Source organism: Capsicum annuum, chromosome 4 (assembly GCF_002878395.1).
Source record: "Capsicum annuum cultivar UCD-10X-F1 chromosome 4, UCD10Xv1.1, whole genome shotgun sequence".
NCBI classification, from domain to species: domain Eukaryota; kingdom Viridiplantae; phylum Streptophyta; class Magnoliopsida; order Solanales; family Solanaceae; genus Capsicum; species Capsicum annuum.
Window position 1 is genome coordinate 9,439,366 of NC_061114.1, and position 12,089 is coordinate 9,451,454.

General features: G+C 31.4%; 1 long non-coding RNA gene across 1 annotated transcript; it reads right to left on the reverse strand.

Moving 5' to 3' along the window:
• Positions 1-359: 359 nt before the first annotated feature.
• On the reverse strand, positions 360-950 carry LOC107869841. The gene is made up of 2 exons (XR_001673976.2): positions 831-950; positions 360-739 (listed from the first exon to the last, which is right to left on the reverse strand). It is a non-coding gene; the product is annotated as an uncharacterized LOC107869841 (long non-coding RNA).
• Positions 951-12,089: the final 11,139 nt, after the last annotated feature.

Sequence of the window (12,089 nt, forward strand, 5' to 3'; positions counted from 1 at the left end):
ATTACGTGTCCACCTAGCTCACAAACTGCATGGTGCATGCAAGGATATTATAGTCTTTTCGTCTCCTTTGGCATTTTATTTTCTATCTGGAAGTTTTCATGTTTGTAATTATACATCTCTTTGTCATTTGTTCAAGACTAAGGAATATTGGTAGAGTTATTTATAAATTTTTTATTTATAGTTATTACTTTGCTAGTATTTTGGGGTGAGAGATTGGTTATGAATATGTAACGACTCAAGTCGTCATTATTCTAAAAAATTATTTTGGAAAAATACTTCGATCAAGAAAATTTTTCTTACACAAACATTATTTAACTTGCTGAAAAAATAGTTACAAAATAACTTTCATCAGTAACCTATTAAAGAGAACAGTTTCTCAGTATCTGAAAAACTAATAAGGTTACATATTTATTTTTCTTACACAAACATTAGTTAGCTTGTGCAAAGTACAGTTTCAAAATAACGTTCATCAGTAACAGTGAACTTGTTAAGATGTGCAACAATCTTGAACTTCACCATACTGAACAATCCCAATATTCCAAATGTCCAAATATATCCCAATTTACATGGTGAGAACAAGTTCTACACACCGAACCATCACTGCAATCGCTATGTGAATTGCATCTTCTATAACAAGTTACATCGTTAACAAGTGGAAGAAGTAATTTTCCTTTCATCTCTGAAACATCAATTGGTAAGTCTCTTAAAGCCATCACCTTAGGACCCCAACACAGATTAACTGCACATAAATTAATTATAATAACTATTAGAATAATCAATATACACAATTTCTACAAAGAGAGAAGAATGCTAAAAAGTAAGTTTAGAACCTGAAATTGCAACAAAAAGAGCCATGAAGAGAAAAACTTCCTTTAAAGAAGCCAAATCTTAGTTAATTTGATTCAAAATAATATAGATGAAGCGATGTTCATTTACTTCATGGAAGTAGGTATTTATAGTATAGACAAGTTTTGATGTAAGGGCATTCTAGTCATTTTAAGTTTTGTAGGTGCAAACATCTGTAGTCTCACCGATTTACGTGTCTGCACACCGATTGCATGATGCATGCAAGGGTATTATATTCATTTCATCTCTGTTGGCATTTTCTTTTCAGTTTGGAAGTTTTCAGGTTTGTAATTATATGTACTATTTTTTTTTTTGTTCATTTGTTCGTTAAGGATAAGGATTAGTGGTAGTGTTGTATTGAATTTTTTTCATTTGTATTTTGCTTGTGTTTTGTGTGAGTGATTGATTATAAATAGAAAATATAAAGGTAGATTTAAGAAGTATTATAGAGAATCGATTAGATAAATATTGTTATGTCAGAAATAATTTTTAATGATAGTAAATTAATGGAAATAACTTAATTACTGTTAAATATGTTTTTTTAGAGGCAAGTACCAGTAATAATTATGATATTTTAGCATTCCTTGTAAAATATTGCTAAAACCTATAATGACATTCAATCCAATGATAATTAATTAATATCAGTAAAAATTTTAGTACTCTTTGTTAAAGTGTCAATTTATTGCTACTAAAAGTAATTTTTGTTCTAGTATTATATAACGTAATTTCAACTTTTTAAGGATAGAATCTTAAATAAAAGGTTGTAAAAAATATAAATTAAAGTACAATGTTGGTAGGTAAGTGTTTTATCTTGCTGTTCGTTTATACAAGTATTTGTAGTATTGCTTCTATTGTTATATGTCAGCAAGGAGCGCTTTAGCAGTTTAGCTCCTTCCCCAAAAGTAAAATTGTGTGAATCAAAATTAATCAAATTTTAAACTGATAACAGACACACAAAAAAAAAAGAAAACCCTGAACTTGCCAACTTATTACCACATGTCAAGAGGGTGTAAATTTCAAGAATTTGGGTGATAAGACCTCCTATGCTATGAAAGATAGGTAAAATTGCTGTGATCAGGTGATGATAAAATTTTGAAAGCAAATAGTGAAAACTCTTTGTCATTTGGCCAATAAGGATTACTAGTAGTGTTGCTTTTGCATCTTCTTTATTCACATTTTGCTTGTGTATTGTGTGAGAGGTAATTGGCTACTATCATTTTTGAAGAAATAGAGATATATTCATGAAGTATCATAAAAAAATTGATTAAACAAAATATGACGCGATTTTAACTTCTTAGGATTAGAACTTCAATAGTTAGTAGGTAGAAATACTTTATCCTGATGGTTGTCCATAGAAGTACTCATAGTATTGCTCTTATAGTTATGTGTGCCAGCAGAGAGCGCTTTAGTTCCTCCCCAAAAGTAAAACAGCGTGAATTTAAATTAGTCGGACCCTAAATGTAATATTTCTTTAAACTATTAAGATGTCAGGTAATTAATGACTTACGTGTTCATGTCACGACTCGAGTCGAGGCCTTTGCCGCAACGAGCATCCCGAACCATGAAGGTCCGAACGTCCATCTCTATCTGGCAATCATGCACAAAGATCATACAATATAAAGAAATGCGAAAAATTATCATAGGAAAATACGGTCAATCTCATAAGTAAACTGAACAATTCGAAGGGAAGCTCTTAACATTAAAAACACATGACACCAATCTGCGAAATCTCTGACAACATGAAATCAACTTCTATCTGAAAACTGGAACAAGACCCCCAGTCAAACCATAAATTAAAATAAAATAATAATGTCTAATAACCAGGCCTTTCGGAATAGAGGAGGCTCACCAACTGCAAATCTCAGACACACCAATCTACTGCTTAGCGGGATCCCAGGACTATGCCTCAGATCCTGAAATATAGGGGGTCAATACAGATATACTGGTATGCAAAACAATCCAAAACAACATACTTTTATATAACATGAGTAGAGCAATTCATAAAACAGTTTACATACCATATATGAAAGAACATGGACATTCTTTGAAACATTTCATTGAAACCACGACTCACTCTTTATCTTACTTCTGAGTTAGGTGGTACACCCTACAACTATACAATCTCACAGGCTATATAGAATCCGCCTTTAACTCGACGGCCAAGCCCCCAACCTGAGTTTGCCGCAAGGGTTGGAGTCTCTATCTCTAATATGCCAAGAGGCACTAGGCCATCGTATGGTCCCTTGTGGGGACATAATAAACCCGTATCGATAAAATATGATTTCCAGCAATGAGACCTTACACTCAACTGCTTTTTTCGGGTAACCACCTAACACTCTTTAAATTCATTTTTAACTCTTTAAAACATGCATTCCTTGAAATCAAAATCTGAAAATCTTACTCTGTTATTGCATTTATCTGATTCGTATCATCATACCAAGACTTGCAAGTCATATCTTTAAGCCATACATTATCATATTATGGCTCTTTTCATTCAAAACAATTTTTAGACCACCAAGTCATTCAAACATTAAAAATGGATTTGTATATCATTTATATGGAACTTATGCAAAGATTCTCTCTTTCAATTCTTAAACATGCGGTGATTAAGTATCTTGTAACAAACCATGCAACTCTTTAAAATCATCACTTCTCATTTATATAAACAAGAAAACACCCTCTCTTCACTTCATAACCAAAATCAAGTCTTAAACAATAGTAAAGACATTTGTATCATGAATCTCAATATGCAATCGAATAATTCATAATATATGAAAACAAGAGGCTTTATAACACGAGAGGGAACATAATTGTTCATGTTCTCAATTCAACACTCAAAATCAAAACACATACATACTTATATACAAGAACAAATCAAATTTAGGGGAAAGCCTCAAGACCAAAACATTATCACCAAAAAGGGTTCACAATGCATATTTGTTATTTTTAACTCAAAACCCTTCGTAAATATATGATTTTATAACTTTAAACCTTACTCAAAAACATTTTCAATAAGCCCATGCAGTTTAGAAAAATCTCACGTACCTTAGATTATTTAGTTCGAAGAATAGAACCCAAATCTTGATTTTTTTCTTGAAAATCTTAAACTTAAGGATGGATTCTTGATCTTTTGGAAGGGAAGTTAGGGTTTTTTTCTTGATGGATTTGAGAAATTTTGGCATATAATGCCCCAATAACGTCTTAATCTATTGTTACCACGACTTGGGGTTATGGAAAAAAGTTTAAAATGCCCTTCGGAATTAAATTTTTCAGCAGAATCCCGCTTTTGGAGCTCACCGGGATGCGTCACTATCGTGGTGGCTTACTGATTCTGATGGAAATGATCATAACTTTTCGCTCGGGTATCGAATTAAGGCAAAATTGGTATCGTTGAAAAGCTGACTCAATTATCTATAATTTGGTGGGTCTTGAGCTGAAAAATTTCACATATATCAAAAGTTATACACGTTCAAAGTTGACCCTTCTAGAATCGAATCTCAAATTTTGGACAAATCAAAGATTCTTAGCTCAACTTTTCTCTAAGTGATTTCCATGAACATTTTCACCTCGTAATCACTTAAGACACTAGGATAAAGATCATGACACATGAATTTAAATATAATTCATGGGATTAGAGTTTACATATGCAAGAATGACGGTCCGATGTCTAGCTCAAAAATACGGGGTGTTACAGTCCACGATACTAAGGGCCAACTTCCTTACCAGTTTCTTTAACTTATAACAGAAAAGGTTCTATATGAGTTCAACATAGTAATGAGAACCTGACCGCTAACCAGGTTCAACAACTAAGAACTAAAGTAAATAATATAAGATGTTTTATGTGGAAACCTCCTTACTCAAGGGAGTAAAACTACAATATACCCCAGTAGGATTTCTCAACCACTTCACTAAAACAAGAGCAAATTTTAGTTTACAACCTCTTGCAATTTAGAAATTAAACTCTAATTCCCCACCCTTACAATAAATCTATTATAATCACTCTCTATAATAACTCTATTGTAAAGACAATCAAGGCGAACTCTAGCCCACAATGGTACTGCTACAGCTAATTATAGCCCTCAACACTACAATGGCTAACTCTAACCTACAACTCAGATCTACAAGAGAAGGGAGAAAATAAAATACCTACACAAGCTTCTCAAAGAAGAGTAGATTTACAATGTTAGAGCAAAATACAAAGACTCAATAACCTAGATTTAAAGACATATTCCATTGTAGAAAATTGTTCCTTTGGTTGTTGGAGCTTTGTCTGGATGAAACTTTGTGATGGCTTTACAAGAAGATGAGAAATTTTGATTGTGCAAAGGTTAGATTTTCCTCCCACATAATGATTTATAGATGAAGCAATGACAGGAAAGCCCCTCGCATATTTATCATGGATCGAGATTAGAAAGTTGTTGTTGTTCCACCGATCACTTGTAAATGTTGCCAAAACAGCTATAGGATAAGACTTTCCAGCTGTACAGTCGACCACATACTTACGCCCTTTACGGGTCTGGTCCCGGCATGTAGATTGTCAGTTATTCATATGTTGAACCAAGAGAAATCCCTTTAAGAAGTTACCAGTTTATAAGGTTATGAGTACATCCATAATATGAACTCGATCCTACAAAATAAGACCTATCTAAGGATTAGTTACAACTTGTTTTCCCTGAGAACCTGATTCTCTTTTTCCTTCTTATATAGGTCTGGTGTGGGTTGGTGTGGATACTTGATTCTTCATCTGATCCCTCAGCAAGTTTGTCAAATTATCAAAACAAAGCATATATAGTACAGTAGTAACTATGCATCATCGTTTTTTTTCCTTTTTGATGGTGACAAACACATAAAATAAGGTTCCTTTTTGAGAGTCAGATTTACCCAAAATATTAGCACATACTCCACTTCATGAGCCAATTTCATTTCTCTGTTAAATACTTTCAAACACTAGTTGACTATGTACTCATACATCTCAAGTACCAGGTCCCTCCATGAGATTTGTTATTCGTCAAAACTACATGTACATTAATTTTTAACTTTATGATGGTGACAAACTATTTTCCATGTCTTCCAAGTCCCTCTATCACTACTATCTTTTTATCAATTCCCCATATCACCACCATCTCCAAATTATAGTATTTAAATTCTTTTCTGATCTCTTTATGAGCTTGCTAGTCATAAAAATCAAGAATAGGTTTGTCAATCAACAAAGCCATAAATATAAGATTAATAGTTGGTGAAACCAATTGAAACTGCTGATAAATTATTGATTCAAATCTAATAATAGGTAAAATCGGTCGAGACTCTGCTTGGACCAAATTTATAATAGCAAAATATTATTATTGCAGAAGCACCGAACATGTATTGGCCTTTATAACTTTTCTTTGCCAATTTTCCGCTATCATGTAAAATATTCTGTTCAACCTCTTTAAAAATATCGTCAGATACGTTACGATATTTATGCAATAAATAAGGTTACATATTTATTTTTCTTACACAAACATATATGAAAACACAACATTATTTAACTTGCTCGAAGAATAGTCCCAAAATAACCTTCATCAGTAAATTATTAGAGTATCAACTTCTCAATATATGAAAAACTTAGAAGGTTGAGTATTTAATTTTCTTAGACAAACTTAAAAATACAACATTATTTAACTTACTCAAAAGTAACTTATTAGAGTTCTAATTTCTCAATATATGAAAAACTTATAAGGTTGAGTATTCATTTTTCTTAGACAAACTTAAAAATACAACATTATTTAACTTACTCTAAAGAGAGTCACAAAATAACTTTCATAGTAACCTATTAAAGCGAATATTTTCTCAATAGCTGAAAAACTTATAAGGTTGCATATTTATTTTTGTTACACAAATATTATTTAACTTGTTCAAAGAATAGTTTTAAAATAACCTTCATCGATAACAGTGCACTTGTTAAGATGTGGAACGGTCCTGAACTTCACCACATGGAACAATCCGAATATATATTGTCCAAATATGTCACAATGTTTTGAACAAGTTGTACACGCCCGACCATCACTGCAATTGCTATCTGAATTGCAAGTTCGATAACAAGTCACATCGTTACCAAGTGGAAGAAGTAATTTTCCTTTTATCTCTACAACATCAATTGATAAGTCTCTTAAAGCCATTACTTTAGGACCCCAACAAATATTAACTGGATATTGATTAAGTGTAATAACAATTAGAACAATTAATATACACAATTATTACAAAGAGAGAAGAATAGTAAAAGTAAGTTTAAAACTTGAAATTGCAACAAAGAGAGCCATGAAGAGAAAAACTAGCTTTTTAATTTGATTCAAAATAATATTTCATTTACTTCATGGAAGTAGGTATTTATAATATAGACCAACTTTGATATAAGGGCATTTTAGTCATTTTATGTTTGTAGGTGCAAACATCTGTAGTCTCACCCATTTATGTGTCTGCACACTGATTGCACTGCGTACGCAAGGGTATTATAGTCATTTCGTCTCTTTTGACATTTTTTTTTTCAAGTTGGTAGTATTTAGGTTTGTAGTTATGCATCTCTAAGTCATTTGTGAGTAAGGATTATTGGTAGTGTTGTATTGAATTATTTTAATTTATGTTTTTCTTGCGCTTTGTGTGAGAGCTTGGTTATGGATCAAAGATACAGAGGTAGATATAAGAAGTATTATAGAGAATTGATTAGATAAATATTATTATGTCAAAAATGATTTAATGATAATAATTTAATTGTTGTTAAATATGTTTTTTTAGAGATAATTACTAGTGATAATTATTACATTTTAGCATTCCTTGTAAAATGTCCTTTAATCCTATACGGACATTCGATTCAATGACAATTAACTAATATCAATAGAAACTTTAGTACTCTTTGTTAAAGTATCCATTTATTGCTGCTGAAAGTAGTTTTTGTTCTAGTACTGTATAACACGGTTTCAACTTTTTAAGAATAGGACTTTAAATAGAAGGTTGTAAAAAATATAAACTAAAGTACAACATTGGCAGGTAAAAGTGTTTTATCTTGATGTCCGTCTGTACAAATATTCGTAGTATTGCTTCTATTGTTATGTGTCAGTACGGAGCGCTTTAGCTCCTTCCCTAAAACTAGGGGTGTACATAGGTCGGGTTGGTTCGGTTGTTTATTAAAATATAATTAAATCAATAATGTCGGTTTTCTAAATCTATAAATCAAATCAAACCAATATACAATCGGTTTTTTTATTTCGATTTTAGTCGGGTTTTATGATTTTTTCAATTTTTTTATTTTCTCGATGTTTTTACAATTATAATGTAATTGAAGAAAAAAATTAAATATTTTTACTAAAAAGATTAAAAAAAACAATGATCATAGAGTAGTTCCAATAAAAATTAAGTTGGCAAATACTAAGACGTCTAAACTACTATCTCTCAAAGTAATTTTATGTGGATACTCAAGTAGTTCAATTTCTAAGTCACTAGTCACAATAGCTTGTCTGAAAGTTCCCTTTACATAAAATGTGAGCAAACAAAAGAACGAAGAATTGGAGTCAACTTATTAAAAACTTAACTCCATAAAATAATTAATTATAACGTAATTCCATAAAAAAAAATGAAAAGAAACAAACCTAAATCACAACTTGACGAATGAGAAAATTAAGATGGGGAAATAATGAGAACTCTCTGAAAACTTAAAAAGTAAATGTAAAAAGTGAAGCAATTAAAGAGTTTTAGATTTTTATATCAATGTTGGGCTTTGTATTAATTTGTTATTAATGAAAAAATATTATAATTAAAGGCCCAAGAATATATATCTATTTTCTGAATATAAAAAAATAATAAAAGTAATTAGAAAGTAGATTATAAGTAGTATTTTTTTACATATAAAAAATTAAAATTATATATGTATTGCATCGGTTCGGTTTGGGTTTGATTTGATTTTATTTTTGCTAATACCAAACCAAACCAAGAATGATCGATTTTTTTTTTTGCCAACACCAAACCAATCAAACCAAATCATAAGTCGATTTTTTTACTCGGTTTGATTTGATTCATCGGTTCGGTTTGACTTAACAGTTTGGTTTGTACATTCCTACCAAAAAGTAAGGGTGTCAAATGGGTCGAGTTGATCCGGCCTGACTCGGCCCAACCTATCCCACTTAGCAAACCCAACCCGGTTTGACCCCACTCAATTAGCCCACGGGCTGTAGGGTATCGGATCTCGGGTTGGGTTATTTTTTATTTTGGGCCCAGTTAACCCGACCCAGACCAAACCTGGTTTGGGCCCGTCGATTAACCGGCCCGGAACCCTTTAAAAAAAAGTATTTTGGACCATTGGGCCCTAAAGTAGCCGTTGGCCCAATGGCTATATAGCCGTTTTTGGGTCCAAACGGCTACTTAGCCCAATTTTTTTTAAAAAATATTTTTTTCATTTAAAATATTTTTTTAAGCCCTAAAAAATTCTATAAATACCCTACCCTTTCAAATTATTTTCCACAAATTTTTCATTCGGTCAAATCTCATTCTCTCTCAAATCTCAATTCTCAAATATTCTATATATTTCCTAAAGTGCTCACTTTAATTTTTTAATTTTGCAATTACAAAGTACGAGTGGAAGTTTCTAAAGTCGCAACCTTCGGATACTTCCAAAATTTGGTATTGTCATTCCATCTCTTACGTTTAATTTTTAATTAGTGTATTAATTATTTAATATTTAATTTTATTATATTTGTGTATTTTAAATTTTTTTAGTTTAATTTATATTAAGGATAAATTAAGAAACCTCACCACTAAAGATGTTAAAAAAATTTGTCCCGGAAGTGGTAGTGGTAGTAATAATCACGATAGAAAGTTAAAAATTGCACAAGGCGGTGCGGATGTTGGTGGACCAACACAAACTAGAATGGACCCAACAACCGGTCAGGTAATGAAGAAGTATAATAAATTGAGGGATCGAGAAGAAATAGCAAAAATGGTAGTTGTAGGTTGTTTGCCTTTTAGTTTTCCTTCTTCTGATCGATACCTTTATTCATTATATTTAAGCAATTTATAATCTTATGTTTAATGGTATTCCTAGAAGTACTTGTAGGGCCGATATTTTTAGACTTCATTCACAATATTGTTTTTATTTATCAACATTGTTAAAAAATATTCAATATAGAACGTCCCTAACTTCTGATCTTGGTCGTGCTGTAAATAAAAATGATTATTTAACCATTACTTGTCACTGGATAGATAGTAATTTTGGTATGCAAAAACGTATTCTTACTTTTTTATATGATGAAGATCGTAAACATACTGGAGCTTTTATTGCTGATTCGGTTGCTAAAGTTGTAGAATTTTACGGTATTGAAAATAAAATCTTATGTATTGCTTTTGATAATACTTCTAACAACAAGACTGCTATAACAAGGTTAAAATCTAAGCTATCTCTGTCGTTACCTGGAATTTTTCATGTTAAGTGTGTTTGTCATATATTAATTTAATTGTAAGAGATGGTTTTGAGTTTTTGAGCTTTATATTGAAAAAAATTGGCTTGCCATTGGTTTTATTCAAGGAAATAATCATAGAAAAAGAATTAGAGACTTTAAACTTAAATATGAACAAAATGGACTTGCACTGATATTGATGCCCGAAGAATGTGATACTAGATGGAATGCTACGTATGATTTTTTTAAAACTTTTCATAAATATAGAGTTCCTATTACACTATCTTTTAACCAACATTGTGGTTCGTTTGCTGATTCTGCCTACTGCATGCTACATAATTCTGACTGGGCTTAATTAAAGATCTTGTTAAGTTTTTGAAAAAATTTTATATAGCTACGGTTGAATTTTTCGGTGCTTATTATCCTATTGTTTTTAATATTTTGGCATATATAGCCGATATTTCTGGTTTGCTCAAAGAATATAAAAATAAACAAGGTTACAAAGAAGCTGTTGGTGTCATGTTTGCTAAATTTAAAAAATATTTTTTTCCGAGTTCCCTATTTACTTGGTTGGTGTTATACTAAATCCGTGCATGAAATATAATACTATGTGCCACTTTAATACTCTTATTAATGCTAACTTAGAGATAAATACTAACAATGATTCTCATGATGAAGAACAAGAACAACCTGATTTGTGGACGGTTATGGATGATACGAACGCTTGCCTAGAAAAATTATATAACCACTATGTTGATTTAGTTGATTTAGCTGTACCGACAAATATCACTCAAACTGTCGCTCCTCATCCTCCCGAGGAGCATCATCTTCTAAAAGGCCGACACATAGTGGTATTCCTAATTTCTTTTATGATTTACCTTGTTGGAACAGTGTTGAGGAGGGAGCTTACACAATAACTTCTTGGGAAGAGCTGAAGTATTATCTCCGAACGCCGATAGAGGATCCCAGACGACGGATCAATGCGTTGGATTGGTGGAGGAATAAAGAAACACAATATCCTGTGTTTTCGAGATTACCCAGAGATATCTTGAATGTTCCAATATCAACCATTGCATCGGAGAGTGCTTTTAGTCAGGGGCGACAGCAGCTTGGAAACAACCGACATTCATTGGAAAGCAATGCAATGAATAATCTAGTTTGCCTTAGAGATTGAATTAGAGCGGAACGAAGAAATCAAGGAATGAAAATGGAGCCGAACGACGTAAAGAGACTTTAAGAATTATGACTTCACGGGAGAACTCAGCAGAATCAAGTTCAATGCACGGTTTTGCCCCCGTTGACTTTGACTATCCTATGCAAGTTCCCATTGATATTAACATGAATGAGTTGGAAAAAGTGATTCAAAATTTGTAGATTTTTCATCCCATGTAATTATATATTTTGGATCATTTTACCATCAATAAAATTCAACATTCATTCACTCCTTAGTCTTTACTTTGTAATTTTTTTCATTTAATGATTTAAATTGAATTTCTAGTTTAAATTAAATAATTATTTTTAATATATTACTAATTTACTATCAAGTATTATTAATTTATTATATTAAGTAGAATATGTTTTATTTAAAGAAGTATATACATTGAATGGTACGCATACATGTGTATATGTTTTATAAATTAGTATATATTTAACGTATACATGTGTATATGTTTTATAAATTAGTATATAACTATATATTTAGTGTGTGTATATATTGTAGTATATATATATTGAAGTATATGTTTTATTTAAAGAAGTACATACATTGAATGGTACGTATACATGTGTATATATTTTCTAAAGTAGTATATATTTAACGTA